This window comes from Oncorhynchus gorbuscha, unplaced genomic scaffold (assembly GCF_021184085.1).
Source record: "Oncorhynchus gorbuscha isolate QuinsamMale2020 ecotype Even-year unplaced genomic scaffold, OgorEven_v1.0 Un_scaffold_2251, whole genome shotgun sequence".
Classification (NCBI taxonomy): domain Eukaryota; kingdom Metazoa; phylum Chordata; class Actinopteri; order Salmoniformes; family Salmonidae; genus Oncorhynchus; species Oncorhynchus gorbuscha.
In genome coordinates, this window is record NW_025746811.1 from 36,371 (window position 1) to 55,151 (window position 18,781).

The 18,781-nt window shown below is 43.8% G+C and overlaps 1 pseudogene; it reads right to left on the reverse strand.

Annotated features, from left to right (window-relative positions):
* Positions 1–18,781, reverse strand: part of LOC124025446 — a 76,691-nt pseudogene that overhangs the window by 32,766 nt on the left and 25,144 nt on the right.

Genomic DNA, 18,781 nt, shown 5'->3' on the forward strand with positions numbered 1-18,781 from the left:
GAGAGAGGATGGAGGGATTGGAGGGATAGGAGGGATAGTGTAGAGAGAGAGAGGGATGGAGGGATAGTGTAGAGAGAGAGAGGGATGGAGGGATAGGGTAGAGAGAGAGAGGGATGGAGGGATAGTCTAGAGAGAGAGAGGGATGGAGGGATAGTGTAGAGAGAGAGAGGGATGGAGGGATAGTGTAGAGAGAGAGAGGGATGGAGGGATAGTGTAGAGAGAGAGAGGGATGGAGGGATAGGGTAGAGAGAGAGGGGATGGAGGGATAGTCTAGAGAAGAGAGGGATGGAGGGATAGTGCAGAGAGAGAGAGGGATGGAGGGATAGTGTAGAGAGAGAGAGGGATGGAGGGATAGTGCAGAGAGAGAGAGGGATGGAGGGATAGGGTAGAGAGAGAGGGGTACTGACTTGGCCTCCAGAGTGAGAGCGATGACCCCAGCCACCATGGGAGCCGACACAGAGGTACCAGTGTGGCCATCAGTACATCGCTGCCGCAGGTCTGTGGTCACCTGACAGAAGGGAAAACCACTTTCTTTACATTCATTTCTTCTTGAGATAGAATGACTGCCGCAAAGACTGACACTCAGAAATGTGTTCCCTAAACCACACAATGCACTGTACAATCAGTTGCCTGTCGAGACACACAAACTATATCAATACAACATACATTCTATTTACAGTAATATTTACAGTTATTTACAGTAGTGATGACATAATAATGACTAAGTACAGGAACTTGTTTTTGGCATCTTGGGTTATGTCCTAATACTCTTATGCAGCTTCCTTTTCTTGTTCCCTTTGCCACTACACTCTCACTCACATATGACATTCTCCCAAATCAATAGTAATGGCGGCAAGGAGACAGCAATGAGTGGAGGCTATTTGGGACTCTTGGCGAGGAAAGACCAATTGACTGTTGGATGCCGGAGCAGGGAGCACATAGCCAAGGCTTGTTAAAGTACATGACAGATGGGTGAGGGGGGAAGGGCAGAACCTCACCGTAAACCCTGCCACCCACCACCAGGAAGAGTAGCTGCTTTTGCAGTGGCTAATGGGGATCCTAATAAATACCAAATACCACCACTGCCCTACCATGTGTACTGGACTGGGGCCACAGGTTCAGCTTCTGCTCAACTCACTAAATATTATTCTCAATTTGGTCCCTGTAAAACTAACCAGGACACCCACAGTGTGGGTCTAGACCATAGGCAGGGGAGGGGGCAGCGAGAGGTACAGGATCCACAGCCCCAGAGGGCTGTATCAAGCATCTTGACAAATATGGCCCCTGAGCCCAGGAGGTCAGAGCCCCCCCCCAGAGTTATCACACCAGGGCCTTAAAGGGATAGTTCACCCAAATTACAAAATTGCATATTACATTTAGTTTCTTTACCTTGGAAGCAGTCAATGAGAAACAGCAAGACACACTTGTTGTGTTCACCTATGCCCCTGCTACCAACCTCTAATATTTGCAGTTAGAGATTATTTGGACCAGATAGTTTTTTTTACCACGTAATGCCGCGCTTTTGAAGGATACTTCTACTTTGGGATACATTGACTGTTGTAGGTTTGTTAGAAAATGCTTATGTTAGCAGTTAGTGGTAATGGCTATGTATCCCAAGCCTAAATGTGGATTTACGTCTCCTTGTCCCTGGACTGCTTTCAAGTTAAGTAAGCACATTTATAAGTTTGTAATTTTAAAGAATTGTAAGCGAGGATCTCTGAATGCTGGGGGATCTGCTAACTCCCATACGGGAGTTGTACTGGTCTCTCCCGAGCCCATACGGGAGTTGTACTGGTCTCTCCCGAGCCCATACGGGAGTTGTACTGGTCTCTCCCGAGCCCATACGGGAGTTGTACTGGTCTCTCCCGAGCCCATACGGGAGTTGTACTGGTCTCTCCCGAGCCCATTGTACTGGTCTCTCCCGAGCCCATACAGGAGTTGTACTGGTCTCTCCCGAGCCCATACGGGAGTTGTACTGGTCTCTCCCGAGCCCATACGGGAATTGTACTGGTCTCTCCCGAGCCCATACGGGAGTTGTACTGGTCTCTCCGAGCCCATACGGGAGTTGTACTGGTCTCTCCCGAGCCCATACGGGAGTTGTACTGGTCTCTCCCGAGCCCATACGGGAGTTGTACTGGTCTCTCCCGAGTAGCGATGAGGCAAGGTCGTAATTCGGGGAGAATGATTATTTTTGAAACACACTTGAGGCCATACCACCCTGAACACGCCTGATATTTTCTGATCTCAGTAGCTCCGCAGAGTCGGGCCTGGTTAGTACTTGGATGGGAGACAGCCTGGAATACCTGGTGCTGTAAACTAAAATAAATACAAATAAAAACTCTAGCCTATGCCTCCACCAATCCACTACTTTCAGATTTGTGGAATGTAGTGAACACAACCCTGACATTTAATGTAACTAGCATCCATCAATATAGCATCTCTAAACACAGACCTATCTACCTTTTGTCCAAGTTTCCACCCACAAAATACTCACTATCTGTTTTATCTCTACCTGTAAGCTAGCAAAACATTTGAATTTTATGAAAATTCAATGAACTACTTACAGGGCCTTCAGAAAGTATTCATACCCCTTGACTAATTCCACATTTTGTTGTTTTACAGCCTGAATTCAAAATGTATTTAATCATTCTTTTCCCTTACCCATCTACAAACAATACCCCATAATGACAAAGTGAAAACAAGTTTTTAGAAATTTTGGGCCTGGTTAGTACTTGGATGGGAGACGGCATGGGAATACCAGGTTGCATCAGCAAAAAATATATATTTATATCTAATAATTGTTTTGCAAATGAAAATGAAATAGAGAAATATCTCATTTACATACAGTACCAGTGAAAAGTTTTACAATTTTATCAAAATATATTTTATATATGAGATTCTTTAAAGTAGCCACCCTTTGCCGTGATGACAGCTTTGCACACTCTTGGTATTCTCTCAACCAGCTTCATGAGGTAGTCACCTGGAATTAATTTCAATTAACAAGTGTGCCTTGTTAAAAGTGAATTTGTGGAATTGCTTTCCTTTTTAATCTTGGTAAGCACCCCCAGTGTATATTTGGCCTTGTGTTTTAGGTTATTGTCCGTAATTTGTCTCCAGTGTCTGTTGGAAAGCAGACGGAACAAGGTTTTCCTCTAGGATTTTGCCTGTGCCTAGCTCTATTCCGTTTATTTTTATCCTATAAAATCCATAGTCCTTGGTGATGACAAGCAGACCCATAACATGATGCAGCCACCAACATGCTGTAAAATATGAAGAGTGGTACTCAGTGGCATGTGCTGGATTTGCCCAAAACATAACACTTAGTATTCAGGACATAAAGTTAATTTCTTAGCCAATTTTTTGGCAGTTTTACTTTAGTACCTTATTCCAAACAGGATGCATGTTTTGGAATATTTTTGATTCTGTACAGGCTTCCTTCTATTCACTCTGTCATTTAGGTTAGTATTGTGGATTAACTACAATGTTGTTAATCGATCCTCAGTTTTCTCCTATCACAGCCATTAAACTCTGTGACTGTTTTAAAGTCACCATTGGCCTCATGGTTAAATCCCTGAGCGGTTTCCTTCCTCTCAGGCAACTGAGTTAGGAAGGACACCTGTATCTTTGTAGTGACTGGGTGTATTGATACACCATCCAATGTGTAATTAATAACTTCACAATGCTCAAAGGGCTATTGAATGTCTGCTTTTTAAAACCCATCTACCAATAAGTACCATTCTTCGTGAAGTATTGGAAAACCTCCCTGGTCTTTATGGTTGAATCTGTTTGAAATGCACTTCTCAGCTGAGGGACCTTACAGATAATTGTATGTGTGTTATACTGAGATGAAGTAGTCATTAAAACTCTTCTTAAACACTATTATTGCACAGAGACTGAGTCCCATGCAACGTATGTGACTTGGTCAGCATGCCTCTCCTCTGTCAAACACAAGCCTGGCTAAATATTATCCTAGTCCAGTAGCAACCTTTCCTCATTAAAATGGATGGTGGATATTTGTTAAAAAGAGCAACACAAACAGCACATTTGAGCTGTTTCCAAGTTGTTGACGCTGTCATAATTCCAGTAAGGGGAGGCCATCTCTGTGTAGTTGGGGGAAAACAGTGTGTAGTTGATGGATGTGGCATGTCTGTGCTTTGGCAACGCTTCACCATTCCCTTATCCCAGAGGACATCAAAAACATGATATGGGGATGGTGTTGTGAGTGTGTGTGTGTGTGTGTGTGTGTGTGTGTGTGTGTGTGTGTGTGTGTGTGTGTGTGTGTGTGTGTGTGTGTGTGTGTGTGTGTGTGTGTGTGTGTGTGTGTGTGTGTGTGTGTGTGTGTGTGTGTGTGTGTGTGTGTGTGTGTGTGTGTGTGTGTGTGTGTGTGTGTGTGTGTGTGTGTGTGTGTGTGTGTGTGTGTGTGTGTGTGTGTGTGTGTGTGTGTGTGAATGCCAGAATGAATGATAGCATGTTTCTGAAAGAGAGTGAGAGTGTGTGTGCATGTGTTTGAGTCTGGCCACTGAACTGTATCATAGCAGTCTGAATGTTAATCTGCTTAGATGTAAATGTACATTTGACAGAATGAAGGATGCCATAATAATGTGTACTAGCGTTCCTTGGCTTTTATGGTTTGTAACCCTGCAACTAAACAGCTTTCCTTCCATGGCAAAGCAGACAAAGGCACACTTGATTTAAACATCAACACATCAAAACGCAACTATTTTCCTTCTGTAAAACTTGCCACGAAGAGCAGAACTCCAAGTACTAGGGCTTGCACTCACACACAAGCACGCACGCACGCACACACACACACACACACTTACTATCTTCCTGTCACAGAACTCCCCGCTGCTGTAGGTGGTGGCCAGTGTGGAGGAGCAGACCTCCAGGTACCAGGGCTTGTTGCACTCTGTGGTGCTGGAGATGGAGATGGTGTAGATGCTGTTGGTGTAGCCATCACATGAACAGTGGTCGCCCTGGCGACCGCCACACACGCCCAAACAAAGATGGATCCCAGACACTTACTATCTTCCTGTCATAGAACTCCAGATGTGAACTGATGGGTGGTGGCCAGTGTGGAGGAGCAGACCTCCAGGATGGAGCCAGGGCTTGTTGCCGTTCTCTGTTTGGTGCTGGAGATGGAGATGGTGTAGATGCTGTTTAGGTGTTTGAGCCATCACATGAACAGTGGGGAGAGCCCAGATGGAACGATAGAGCCCAGACCCTTTCCCTGTTTGAGAGGGAGAAACAAAGATGGATCCCAGACCCTTCCGGTTCCTGTTTGAGAGGGAGAGAGGGACAGATGTGAACTAAGATGGAGCCCAGATCCTTTAGGTTCCTGTTTGAGAGGGAGAGAGGGATGTGAACAGATGTGAACTAAGATGGAGCCAGATGTGAACAGACCCTTTAGGGCCCTGTTTGAGAGGGAGAGAGGGACAGATGTGAACTAAGATAGAGCCCAGACCCTTTAGGGCCCTGTTTGAGAGGGAGAGATGTGAACTAAGATAGAGCCCAGACCCTTTAGGGCCCTGTTTGAGAGGGAGAGAGGGACAGATGTGAACTAAGATAGAGCCCAGACCCTTTAGGTTCCTGTTTGAGAGGGAGAGAGGGACAGATGTGAACTAAGATAGAGCCCAGACCCTTTAGGGCCCTGTTTGAGAGGGAGAGAGGGACAGATGTGAACAACTGAGCTAAACAGAGAAGATCAAGCTGGTTACTCATCCATCATAGTTGTTGAGAAATACAACTTGAAAAGAAGATACCCAAGTCTGCACAGTTTGGTTCAGCACGATCGTGTGAAAAGCATATCAGTAGACATTGAAAGTTGATTTGAAAAATACGTCTTTCTCGTTAAAACTATCTCCATTGTAGATGGGCTTCGTACATCCCCTCAAAAACACTTTTCTCTTTGTTATGTAATGTGTTCTTAGCGCTCCACTGAATCAATGCAATCCGTTTTTCAACAGAGTTGAGGCCCAGTTCAATTCCACACAGCAATAAGGACCATTTGACTTTGTACTTCTGGGGGCGCTAAACAAGTGGAATTGCATTTCCTTATTCGTTTCATTTGAGTGACTCGGTTAAGTAGATTGATTTGCTCCAAAATACCTTTTGAAATCAAGTGCCTCATATTGAGATCCTGTTACTGTCTAATCTAATTTGAGTGATGCAGTTCTGTACACTGATTTCAAAAGGTATTTTGGGCAAATCATGTTCCTCAAAGGCTGATATTCATGACGTTTTCTGATCAAAAGTTTCTCTGGTCAGGAGTAGTGCACTACATGGGAACTAGGGTGTATTTTGAGTTGCTCAAGTCAAAAGTAGTACACTAGGAAGGGAATGGAGGATGTCATTGAAACACTCATGTAAGAAAGTAGTGCACTACAATTGGGTTTCATTTGATTAAATGTTTGGTCTAAAGTAGTGCACTATATGGCCCAAAGGGGGTCATCAGTAGTGCACTATATGGCCCAAAGGGGGTCATCAGTAGTGCACTATATGGCCCAAAGGTTGTCATCAGTAGTGCACTATATGGCCCAAAGGGGGTCATCAGTAGTGCATTATATGGCCCGAAGGGGGTCATCAGTTGTGCACTATATGGCCCAAAGGAGGTTATCAGTAGTGCACTATATGGCCCAAAGGGGGTTATCAGTAGTGCACTATATGGCCCAAAGGAGGTTATCAGTAGTGCATTATATGGCCCAAAGGAGGTTATCAGTAGTGCATCATATGTAGTGCATTATAAGTCACTTTTTTAAAATCATTGTCATAAAGTGTTTTACAATAACAAATAGATGGTCATTTAGCAGATATTTGTGTCCAAAGGTGACTTGGGTTATCAGTAGTGCACTATATGGCCCAAAGGAGGTTATCAGTAGTGCATTATATGGCCCAAAGGAGGTTATCAGTAGTGCATCATATGGCCCAAAGGGGGTTATCAGTAGTGGACTATATGGCCCAAAGGGGGTCATCAGTAGTGCACTATATGGCCCAAAGGGGGTCATCAGTAGTGCACTATATGGCCCAAAGGGGGTCATCAGTAGTGCACTATATGGCCCAAAGGAGGTTATCAGTAGTGCACCATATGGCCCAGGGAATGGGGTGTCATGGACAGTAGTGTAGTGCGCTACATTGGGCAATACATAGGGTGTGATTAGCTATAAACTAGGTTTCCATCCAATTGTCAACAGATTTTCATGTGAATATTAAAAAAATAAAATCCACATTAAGAATATATGCGCATTTTCCCACCAGTGGTGTGTTTCTACAAAATAATCTGTGAGTTATGAGTTCGTGTGCACAACATTTACTTTCTGCTTAAGTTTTCAGGTATCCGATAAACATCTCAAGTTCAATGTGTTTTCATCACATTTTCAACTCTACAGATAGTTTAAACACAAAAACGGTTGCGTTAAATAGCAAATGTGCCTCCTCTGGTCTTGGTGCTCTAGCCAAGCGCCCACAGATACAGTGCAGGTAGGGTCGTCTCCATGATGACATTATTATGGATAAGAATATTTACATTTGTCAAACGGCAGTCAAGCACCTATCATCATGTCACCCTCGATATTTAACGGAAAGAAGCATCAAGCTCATCATCGTGCACTTTCACCACCCTGTGAAGTTCACTTATTTCATCTGTAGCCTCATCAACTACATGGTTTCCTGAGTCGTAGTGGGAGGACCACACAGCATATAATTGCGTGACTCCAAGTTTATTTCGATGTGATGGTTATTATATCAATATTTGCGCATAAAGGCGTTTCCACCAGCATTTCTGGCAAAATGAATTTTACCTGCACAAAAAGATCCCACCATGTCAAACAAACAGATGATCTGTCGGCATTCAGAAAACTTAATCGAAACATCCTGTTTTCAGCACAGCAGTCTTTTTTAATACTATATGACTTTCCTCACATAAAACTGTGGATGTAAACGTGGTTATAGACCATTCTTCACCTTTTTGATGCCCATCTCGAAGGCCTGTTTGGCCAGAGGCCCTGGTCCGTCCACAGTCTTTCCATCGTCGTCAGGTCCCCAGCTGGCGCTGTAGATGTCTATGTAGTCAGGTCTGACACCGAGGGACTTCGCCTCTACTACATCTGTCACATCACCATCCAGCATACGAATACCTACTCACAGTTACACAACCAATATCAATCAACCAATCAATAAATCAATAAATAAAACAATGAATCGCTCAACCAATCAAATGCATTTATAAGTCACTTTTTTAAAATCGTTGTCATAAAGTGTTTTACAATAACAAATAGATGGTCATTTAGCAGATATTTGTGTCCAAAGGTGACTTGCCATTTAAAAGAATGAGTCAGCGTATTTGTTTTGTTTGTGTGTGTTCAGCTTCAGTAACAGCTAGTCTACCTTGGTCCCCTCAAAATACACATGTTGGATAGTTGAGCGCTATTATAGTTGAGGATATTTACACATAGCTTTGATAACGATTAGTCAGATCAGTTATTACACCAAGGAAGGAAGAAAGGAAGGAAGGAAGGAAAGAAAGAAAGAACCAGCCAACTAACCAAAAAAACAACGAATTAACAAACTAACGAACCAACGAACGATGCCGCTTTATAGAATTGAAACAGGGCTAAAGTGTTTGAGGGCAGAATTAAGATCCCACTCTGGTCAACATGGCATGATTCTAATCAGAAGCCTTTGCTGCCAGCTAGGCGACCGCTGAGAACTCAGAGAACCAATGTGGGACCAATGTGAAACTATGCAGACACATGTATTCCCTTTACTGAAGCACAAAGACACAGTTTCACTCTGTTGTTTGGTTCAGCTTTATCTTCCACTCTAAACACATATTTATTGTCAAACAACACAGCCGGCGAGAGGGTGTGTGAAAAAGACTGTGTGTGTGTGTGTGTGTGTGCAAAAGACTGTGTGTGTGTGTGTGTGTGTGTGTGTGTGTGTGTGTGTGTGTGTGTGTGTGTGTGTGTGTGTGTGTGTGTGTGTGTGTGTGTGTGTGTGTGTGTGTGTGTGTGTGTGTGTGTGTGTGTGTGTGTGTGTGTGTGTGTGTGTGTGTGTGTGTGTGTGTGTGTGTGTGTGTGTGTGCGTGTGTGCGTGTGTGTGTGTGTGTGTGTGCGCACACATGCTTGAGTGTGTGTTTGGGTTACATGGATAGATCTCTACTCGCTGTACCCCGGCAAGACTCTCTCTTCCCCTTTCCCCTCCATCCATCCCTCTAACTCTACTCCAACCCTCCATTGAGTTCACTCCTCCATCCACCCCTCTCCTCATTTAAAAATGAACAGTATGTTCCCAAAGGGGGAGAGAGTGCGAGAGAGAAAGAAAGAAAAGAGAGAGATAGAAAAGAGAGAGAGAAAGAAAAGAGAGAGAGAAAGAAAAGAGAGTGAGAGAGAGACAGATAGCACGAGAGAGAGAGAAAGAAAAGAGAGTGAGAGAGAGACAGATAGCACGAGAGAGAGAAAGAAAAGAGAGTGAGAGAGAGACAGATAGCACGAGAGAGAGAAAAAAAGAGAGAGAGAGAGAAAAGACGAGAGGAGAAAAGAAAAGAGAGTGAGAGAGAGACAGATAGCACGAGAGAGAGAGAAAGATAGAGAGAGAAAGAGAAAGAGAGGGAGAAAGAAAAGAGAGTGAGAGAGAGACAGATAGCACGAGAGAGAGAGAGAAAAGAAAAGAGAGAGAGAGAGAGACAGATAGCAAATACACTGAGAGAGAGAGAAAAAAGAGAGTGAGAGAGAGACAGATAGCACGAGAGAGAGAGAAATTAGAGAGAGAACTAGAAAAAAGAGGGTTTCAGAAAGAAAAGAGAGGTGAGAGAGAGACAGATAGCACCCTAGAGAGAACACAGAGAAAATTAGAGAGAGAAAGAAAAGAGAGGGCTAGAAATTCAAACTATAGAGAGAGAGAGAGACAGATAGCACGAGAGAGAGACTGAGAAAAGAAAAGAGAGGGAGAGAGAGAGGAGAGAGAAAGAGAGAGTACAAATACACTGACTTGAAGCAGATGAGGAAAATCAGAGAGGAGGGATTAATGAAAAGGGACAGGGTCCACAGAGGCCAAACCAACAGTTCTACTGAGTAAGATGAGTGTTGGAGAAATATAATGTAGTTGAGCCTAACTATGAAACCTAAAAGGGTTTCAGCCATCACGATATTGCATGGCAGGCAAGCCCATGCATCAATAACTGGTTTGTGTAAATGATGTAATCTAGAGCCCATCTAGAACCTAGAACCCTAGAAGTTAGAACACAGTAACGTCTACTCATTTTTCCCATTATCCAAGCATACCATTCACTACACTATAGTACTGTAAAGGCTACTGGTACCATTCACTACACTATAGTACTGTAAAGGCTACTGGTACCATTCACTACACTATAGTACTGTAAAGACTGCTGGTACCATTCACTACACTATAGTACTGTAAAGGCTACTGGTACCATTCACTACACTATAGTACTGTAAAAGCTACTGGTACCATTCACTACACTATAGTACTGTAAAGGCTACTGGTATCATTCACTACACTATAGTACTGTAAAGGCTACTGGTACCATTCACTACACTATAGTACTGTAAAAACTACTGGTACCATTCACTACACTATAGTACTGTAAAGGCTACTGGTACCATTCACTACACTATAGTACTGTAAAGGCTAGTGGTACCATTCACTACACTATAGTACTGTAAAGGCTACTGGTACCATTCACTACACTATAGTACTGTAAAGGCTACTAATACCATTCACTACACTATAGTACTGTAAAGGCTCCTTGTACCATTCACTACACTATAGTACTGTAAAGACTGCTGGTACCATTCACTACACTATAGTACTGTAAAGGCTACTGGTACCATTCACTACACTATAGTACTGTAAAGGCTACTAGTACCATTCACTACACTATAGTACTGTAAAGGCTACTGGTACCATTCACTACACTATAGTACTGTAAAGGCTACTTGTACCATTCACTACACTATAGTACTGTAAAGACTACTGATACCATTCACTACACTATAGTACTGTAAAGGCTACTGATACCATTCACTACACTATAGTACTGTAAAGGCTACTTGTACCATTCACTACACTATAGTACTGTAAAGGCTACTGATACCATTCACTACACTATAGTACTGTAAAGGCTACTGGTACCATTCACTACACTATAGTACAGTAAAGGCTACTGGTACCATTCACTACACTATAGTACTGTAAAGGCTACTGATACCATTCACTACACTATAGTACTGTAAAGGCTACTGATACCATTCACTACACTATAGTACTGTAAAGGCTACTGATACCATTCACTACACTATAGTACTGTAAAGACTACTGATACCATTCACTACACTATAGTACTGTAAAGGCTACTGGTACCATTCACTACACTATAGTACTGTAAAGGCTACTGGTACCATTCACTACACTATAGTACTGTAAAGGCTACTGGTACCATTCACTACACTATAGTACTGTAAAGGCTACTGGTACCATTCACTACACTATAGTACTGTAAAGGCTACTGGTACCATTCACTACACTATAGTACTGTAAAGGCTACTGGTACCATTCACTACACTATAGTACTGTAAAGGCTACTGGTACCATTCACTACACTATAGTACTGTAAAGACTACTGGTACCATTCACTACACTATAGTACTGTAAAGGCTACTGGTACCATTCACTACACTATAGTACTGTAAAGGCTACTGGTACCATTCACTACACTATAGTACTGTAAAGGCTACTGGTACCATTCACTACACTATAGTACTGTAAAGACTACTGATACCATTCACTACACTATAGTACTGTAAAGGCTACTGGTACCATTCACTACACTATAGTACTGTAAAGGCTACTGGTACCATTCACTACACTATAGTACTGTAAAGGCTACTGGTACCATTCACTACACTATAGTACTGTAAAGACTACTGATACCATTCACTACACTATAGTACTGTAAAGGCTACTGGTACCATTCACTACACTATAGTACTGTAAAGGCTACTGGTACCATTCACTACACTATAGTACTGTAAAGGCTACTGGTACCATTCACTACACTATAGTACTGTAAAGACTACTGATACCATTCACTACACTATAGTACTGTAAAGGCTACTGGTACCATCTACTACACTATAGTACTGTAAAGGCTAGTGGTACCATTCACTACACTATAGTACTGTAAAGGCTACTGGTATAGTACTGTAAAGGCTATTACCATCTATACACTATAGTACTGTAAAGGCTAGTGGTACCATTCACTACACTATAGTACTGTAAAGGCTACTTGTACCATTCACTACACTATAGTACTGTAAAGGCTACTGGTACCATTCACTACACTATAGTACTGTAAAGGCTACTTGTACCATTCCAGACATCTGCAGATGAGAGAGAGGGTTATAAAGAGAAGAAATAGAGAAAGAGAGAGAAATATGTTTAAAACCAGAAAGGGATCAATGGGGTGAGAGAAGAAAGAGAGAGGGAGATAGAGAGATGGATGGATGGAAAAAGAGAGAGAGAGAAATACAAAGAGAGAGGGAGATGGATGAATGGAAAAAGAGAGAGGGAGAAAGACAAAGAGAGAGGGAGATAGAGAGATGGATGAATGGAAAGAGAGAGAGAGAGACAGACAAAGAAAGAGGGAGATGGATGAATGGAAAAAGAGAGAGGGAGAAAGACAAAAATGCCTGCGCTTTCAGCACAGCTGCAGAGAAGACAAGACAGTGGGAGGGGATGTGAGATTCTGTCCTTTGATTAAAAACACCGGACATTTGACATCACAGAAACCGCCGGGATTAATGCCTTGTGAACACATGAATGTCCACAGCTTAGCGCTGCAAGATAGAGAAACATTCTTATTACACCTCTCACACACACTTCTTACACAGAGCAGGACAAGTCAAGGTTAATCTGGTGCACACGTGCAGAATAATTCTGTCTGAGAGGAGAGGAGAGGAGAGAGGAGAGGAGAGGAGAGGAAGAGAGGAGAGGAGAGGAGAGGAGAGGAGAGGAGAGGAGAGGAGAGGAGAGGAGAGGAGAGGAGAGGAGAGGAGAGGAGAGGAGAGGAGAGGAGAGGAGAGGAGAGGAGAGGAGAGGAGAGGAGAGGATACTATACCTCCAATGCGTGCATTGTATGCAATTCCCACAATGCAGTGGGAGTTATTGGCCACAGCTGCAACCTCACCGGCACACCGCGTCCCATGTCTGGAGAGAAAAAGAGCGAGAGGAGAGAAGGAGAGGAGAGATGGAGAGGAGAGATGGAGCAAGAAGAGGAAAGTTTTTCATCAGTATGGCTAGTATTAGCCCAGGAGAACTACATGATGGAATGCTGTTGTACAGAAACTCATAGCAATGTAAATGAATGTTATCTTATGGTAGTGCTGGCACATGTACCTTATCTAACATGGCTCCAATCAAATAAATCCTATTTATAAAGCAGTTGTCACAAAGTGATTTTACAGTATCCGTGCCTCGACCAAACAACAATCACAAGCAGAAGCACAGGGATGAATTCCCTACAAGGAAGAAACTTTACTACTCTTAGAAAAAAAGGTGCTATCTAAAACCTAGAATGGTTCTTTGGCTGTCCCCATAAGAGAACCCTTTGAAGAACCCTTTTTGGTTCCAGGTAGAGCCCTTTTGGGTTTCATGTAAAACCCTTTCCACAGATGGTTCTACATGGAACCTAAAAGGGTTCTCCAATGGGAACATCCAAAGAACCCTTTTTTCTAATAGTGTACCAGGACCCAGGCTCAGAAGGGTCCGTCCTCTTCGAGGCTGTCCAGGGTAATACCGTCACTAAACATAAGGACTAGTAAAGGACTGAAAAGAGTTGAAGGTCTATACTAAGCATTTCATCTCCCACTCTTCATTTACATATCACACAAACAGAAGGGATCAGTCCACCTCTGGAATGAAGTAAAGGTTATCCTCTCTTCACAGGCTCAGCAGGTGGTGGAGGAGTGAATATTCAACACCTGACAATCTTCCTCATTCCCTTCTTCTCTCTCTCTCTCTCTCCTTCCCTACACTCTTTATCACAGCATGTTAACACACCTGATAGGAGTCTACAGCCCCAAGGGACCGACAGCTACTGGATAATGACTGTTTCACCAGCGAGAGACATGAAAAACCTCTTACTTCACCTCTTCACAAAAACAAACTAGACTCACCAAATAAATGTTTTAAAGAGGAATTAGATGAGAAAATATTGAGATGAAAAAAAGATTGAGAAGAGAAAATATGAGATGAGAAAATGTTGTGAAGTTTTAAGTAAGGAAGTGACAAAGATTGAATACAGAGATCTACTGAAAGTGTGAAGGGTGAATTTCATCCTTCAACTGAGATGTGGAATTAGTGAGAGGCGTGATGGAGAGAAACAGGTAAAGAGAGGAGAACTACAAGGAGTGTTGTTCCAGTCCTTTCTCCAGAGAAAGCGAGAACTGAGGTGAGTACGTGGACCAGTATGCTGTTCACTCCCCTGCAGTGCAGCTGGTCGCCTTGTTTGAAAATGTCTGTGTGGCCAAACATGGTGGATTACAAAACATGGTGTCACACCGCCTCCTGTTAGGCCACGCAGTAATGAGTTTAAGAGGAGAGAGATCAGGCCTGTATACCAATGCACACACACACACACACACACACACACACACACACACACACACACACACACACACACACACACACACGCACGCACGCACGCACGCACGCACGCACGCACGCACGCACGCACGCACGCAAACGCGCACACGCACACGCACACGCACACACACACACACACACACACACACACACACACACACACACACACACACACACACACACACACACACACACACACACACACACACACACACACACACTAATCTCACCCTAGTCCAGGTGCATCCAGGGAACTCATCTCACCAAGGCTGGGTGACAGAGAAACGACATGAATGTCTTTCTCTTTAATAGTTATTTTCCCTCTCCCCCTGATCCCAATTACGTTTCCCTCTACAGCCAGTGGTGAATTACACTATACAGAGAGAGAGATATGAAGGGGAGATCATGAATAAAGACGTTTTGGGTTTGTTTGCTTGTCAACAAGACTCCAGATTAATTTGATTACTTGGTGAAGTTTGTGTTGTGACAGAAATGCCTTCAGTGCAGCAATAAGAAACACGATGATAGCAACTGAATACATAACAGGATATGATGAGTGACTAGTCTGTCTGGTCTGGAGTCAGTTTCTAACCATAGATGAGACATGTGTGTAACTGAATACACAACAGGATATGATGAGTGAATAGTCTGTCTGGTCTGGAGTCAGTTTCTAACCATAGATGAGACATGTGTGTAACTGAATACACAACAGGATATGATAAGTGAATAGTCTGTCTGGTCTGGAGTCAGTTTCTAACCATAGATGAGACATGTGTGTAACTGAATAAGTATAACTCTCAAACTGAATACATATAATAGAATAAAGTACGTCAAAAATCAAGTCAAACTATTTCATAGCAAGTTGCTCAAATCATCACCAATGGAATGTTGGATGTTCCAGTGGGACAAGTTTGATAAAAACAGCACGAGGTTCAATGACAAACAAAAGAGTGGTGCACCACTGCTGGGGGACACATTTCAAGGACATCACATTTTCCTGTCACATTTCATAGTTGTCTTTGTGTCCTGTTTATATTCATTAGCCAGCCTGTAGACCTCAGACAGAGAGAGAGAGACCCTACAAGGCAGCGTCTGAACACCCAGCCACATCCACCAGACATGAAAGTCAAAGTGTTTCATTAAAGTACCATATTCATAATGATGTACATTAAAACAGTGCATGAGTCATTTAGGTCACATCAGAAGTGTGGTGTGGGGAAGTGTGACATGGACCCTCCTGTCAACAGCCCAAGGGATGGGTTGATGGAGAGATGGAGGGATGGAGGAAAAGAGTGATAAAGGTACATAGTAAAGGTACATTGGGATAGATGGAAGGAAATATGGAGGAATAGAAGGATGGAGGAATGGAGGTACGTGGGGATGGGGAACGGGGAATAGAAAGGGGTGCAAGTAATGGAGGGGTGAGTGGAAAGAGCGAATGGAAGGATGGATAAGGATAAGGAGAGGGGAAGAGGGAATGGAAGCATGGATAAGGATAAGGAGAGGGGAAGAGGGAATGGAAGGATGGATAAGGATAAGGAGAGGGGAAGAGGGAATGAAAGGATGGATAAGGATAAGGAGAGGGGAAGAGGGAATGGAAGGATGGATAAGGATAAGGAGATGGGAAGAGGGAATGGAAGGATGGATAAGGATAAGGAGAGGGGAAGAGGGAATGGAAGGATGGATAAGGAGAAGGGAAGAGGGAATGGAAGGATAGATAAGGATAAGGAGAGGGGAAGAGGGAATGGAAGGATGGATGGGGATAAGGAGAGGGGAAGAGGGAATGGAAGGATGGATAAGGATAAGGAGAAAGGAAGAGGGAATGGAAGGATGGATAAGGAGAGGGGAAGAGGGAATGGAAGGATGGATAAGGAGAGGGGAAGAGGGAATGGAAGGATGGATAAGGAGAGGGGAAGAGGAAATGGAAGGATAATAAGGATAAGGGGAGGGGAAGAGGGAATGGAAGGGTGGATAAGGATAAAGAGAGGGGAAGAGGGAATGGAAGATGGATAAGGAGAGGGGAAGAGGGAATAGAAGGATGGATAAGGATAAGGAGAGGGGAAGAGGGAATGGAAGGATGGATAAGGATAAGGATAAGGAAAGGAGAAGAGGGAATGGAAGGATAGATAAGGAGAGAGGAAGAGGTAATGGAAGGATGGACAAGGAGAGAGGAAGAGTGAATTGAAGGATGTATAAGGATAAGGAGAGGGGAAGAGGGAATGGAAGGATGGATAAGGATAAGGAGAGGGGAAGAGGGAATGGAAGGATAGATAAGGATAAGGAGAGGGGAAGAGGGAGTGGAAGGATGGATAAGGATAAGGAGAGGAGAAGAGGGAATGGAAGGATAGATAAGGAGAGAGGAAGAGGTAATGGAAGGATGGACAAGGAGAGAGGAAGAGGGAATTGAAGGATGTATAAGGATAAGGAGAGGGGAAGAGGGAATGGAAGGATGGATAAGGAGAAGGGAAGAGGGAATGGAAGGATGGATAAGGATAAGGAGAGGGGAAGAGGGAATGGAAGGATGGATAAGGATAAGGGGAGGGGAAGAGGGAATGGAAGGATGGATAAGGAGAAGGAGAAGGGAAGAGGGAATGGAAGGATGGATAAGGAGAGGGGAAGAGGGAATGGAAGGATGGATAAGGAGAGGGGAAGAGGGAATGGAAGAATGGATAAGGAGAGGGGAAGAGGGAATAGAAGGATGGATAAGGATAAGGAGAGGGGAAGAGGGAATGGAATGATGGATAAGGATAAGGATAGGGAGAGGAGAAGGGGGAATGGAAGGATAGATAAGGAGATAGGAAGAGGTAATGGAAGGATGGACAAGGAGAGAGGAAGAGTGAATTGAAGGATGTATAAGGATAAGGAGAGGGGAAGAGGGAATGGAAGGATGGATAAGGATAAGGAGAGGTGAAGAGGGAATGGAAGGATAGATAAGGATAAGGAGAGGGGAAGAGGGAATGGAAGGATAGATAAGGATAAGGAGAGGGGAAGAGGGAATGGAAGGATGGATAAGGATAAGGAGAGGGGAAGAGGGAATGGAAGGATGGATAAGGATAAGGAGAGGAGAAGAGGGAATGGAAGGATGGATAAGGATAAGGAGATGGGAAGAGGGAATGGAAGGATGGATAAGGATAAGGAGAGGGGAAGAGGGAGTGGAAGGATGGATAAGGATAAGGAGAGGAGAAGAGGGAATGGAAGGATAGATAAGGAGAGAGGAAGAGGTAATGGAAGGATGGACAAGGAGAGAGGAAGAGGGAATTGAAGGATGTATAAGGATAAGGAGAGGGGAAGAGGGAATGGAAGGATGGATAAGGAGAAGGGAAGAGGGAATGGAAGGATGGATAAGGATAAGGAGAGGGGAAGAGGGAATGGAAGGATGGATAAGGCTAAGGAGAGGGGAAGAGGGAATGGAAGGATGGATAAGGATAAGGAGAAGGGAAGAGGGAATGGAAGGATGGATAAGGAGAGGGGAAGAGGGAATGGAAGGATGGATAAGGAGAGGGGAAGAGGGAATGGAAGGATGGATAAGGAGAGGGGAAGAGGGAACAGAAGGATGGATAAGGATAAGGAGAGGGGAAGAGGGAATGGAATGATGGATAAGGATAAGGATAGGGAGAGGAGAAGGGGGAATGGAAGGATAGATAAGGAGAGAGGAAGAGGTAATGGAAGGATGGACAAGGAGAGAGGAAGAGTGAATTGAAGGATGTATAAGGATAAGGAGAGGGGAAGAGGGAATGGAAGGATGGATAAGGATAAGGAGAGGGGAAGAGGGAATGGAAGGATAGATAAGGATAAGGAGAGGGGAAGAGGGAATGGAAGGATAGATAAGGATAAGGAGAGGGGAAGAGGGAATGGAAGGATGGATAAGGATAAGGAGAGGAGAAGAGGGAATGGAAGGATGGATAAGGATAAGGAGATGGGAAGAGGGAATGGAAGGATGGATAAGGATAGGGAGAGGGGAAGAGGGAGTGGAAGGATGGATAAGGATAAGGAGAGGAGAAGAGGGAATGGAAGGATAGATAAGGAGAGAGGAAGAGGTAATGGAAGGATGGACAAGGAGAGAGGAAGAGGGAATTGAAGGATGTATAAGGATAAGGAGAGGGGAAGAGGGAATGGAAGG